Here is a 1,684-nt window from a genome sequence, read left to right on the forward strand (position 1 = left end):
TAGAGACGGGGTTTCACCACGTTGGCCACACTGGTCTCAAACTCCTGATCTCATGATCCACCCGCCTCAGCCTTCTAAAGTGCTAGGATTACAGGTGTGAGCCACCGCGCCTGGTCCCAGGACAGTACTTTGATACGGCTATTCCAGGGGGACAGTTTGTTGGAGTTTCTGCCAAAACTTAAAAACAGCGTGTGACCCTAGTGGTGCCACTAGAGAATCACTCACTCCCAGGCATGAAGAGGCCTGTCCCTGCAGGGTTATCTGTGACCCTAAAACAAACAACTGTATGTGGCTGGGGGTGGGCATAATAAAACACAGTGTAACGTGTCCATGCTCTGCAGTACCACACAGCAGATAAAGAACTGGGTACAGCGTGTTCTAATGTGGAAAATCCTCCAAGATGTGCTGTTGTTCTGTAAAATAAAGCAGAGCAATACACATGGCACAATAACTTTATATAAACCACAAGCACAGAGGCACTTACAAGTGTAGGGAAAGGAGAGAGAATATTCTCCAAGGATGCAGAGAAGTCAACAAACAACAGTGTGTGGGCCGGGCGCGGTGGCTCACGGTTGTAATCCCAGCACTTTGCGAGGCTGAGGCGGGTGGATCACGAAGTCAGGAGATCAAGACCATCCTGGCTAACACGATGAAACCCCATCTCTACTAAAAATACAAAAAAATTAGCCGGGCGTGGTGGCAGGTGCCTGTAATCCCAGCTACTCAGAAGGCTGAGGCAGGAGAATGGTGTGAACCCGGGAGGCGGAGGTTACAGTGAGCCGAGATCACGTCACTGCACTCCAGCCTGGGTGACAGAGCGAGACTCCGTCTCAAAAAAAAGAAAAGAAAAGAAAAGAAAAAATTAGCCAGGCATGATAAAAAAATTAGCGGGTGTCTGTAATCCCAGCTACTTGGGAGGCTGAGGCAGGAGAATCGCCAAACTAACAAGGAGACAGGAAGGGGACTAGGACTGGGGGTTGTGGTCACAAGAAACTTTCATCTTAGCTTTAATTTTTTTTTAAGGATACAGTTTTTTAATAATTATGATAATACGAAGGACTCCCGAAGATCCCCTCTTTGTCCCTGGTGGGCCACCATTCTTTGGTAGAGCCTAGTCCTTCCTTTGGGAGCTGGAGCCCACCACCCCTCTCGGCCCATTTTAGTCGGTGGAGTGTGCCCCTCTGCCATGATTTCCTCTGAGACTCTCTTCCCAACACACCCCTTGAAGCAGCCCTGGGCTGAAGGGGACCTGCTTCCTTCCTCCCAGTTTCTGTGCTCCTAGAATCCTCACCTCCTTGGCCGGCCAGGACCCATCTGCTGGGAGAGAGGCCCAGGCCCATGGCCTCCTCCTTCAGACCTGGGGCAGGGGTAAGGGGCACCAGCTGCTCTGAGCTGACTTCTGGGTGGTCAGAAAAGATAGTGGAGCCACTCCCCAACCCCACCAGGTGGGAAGCCAGGAGGGGCCAGTCCACCCAGTGTGCAGCGTGAAGGAAGGGAGAACACACACGGTCGTTTTTTTTGATTGTTTGTTTTGTTTTTGTGTTTTTGAGATGGAATCTCACTCTGTCACCCAGGCTGGAGTGCAGTAGTGCGATCTTGGCTCACTGCAACCTCTGCCTCACAGGTTCAAGTGATTCTCCTGCCTCAGCCTCCCGAGTAGCTAGGATTACAGGCGCCCACTAAT

Source organism: Colobus angolensis, unplaced genomic scaffold (genome assembly GCF_000951035.1).
Source record: "Colobus angolensis palliatus isolate OR3802 unplaced genomic scaffold, Cang.pa_1.0 Scaffold254, whole genome shotgun sequence".
NCBI classification, from domain to species: Eukaryota; Metazoa; Chordata; class Mammalia; order Primates; family Cercopithecidae; genus Colobus; species Colobus angolensis.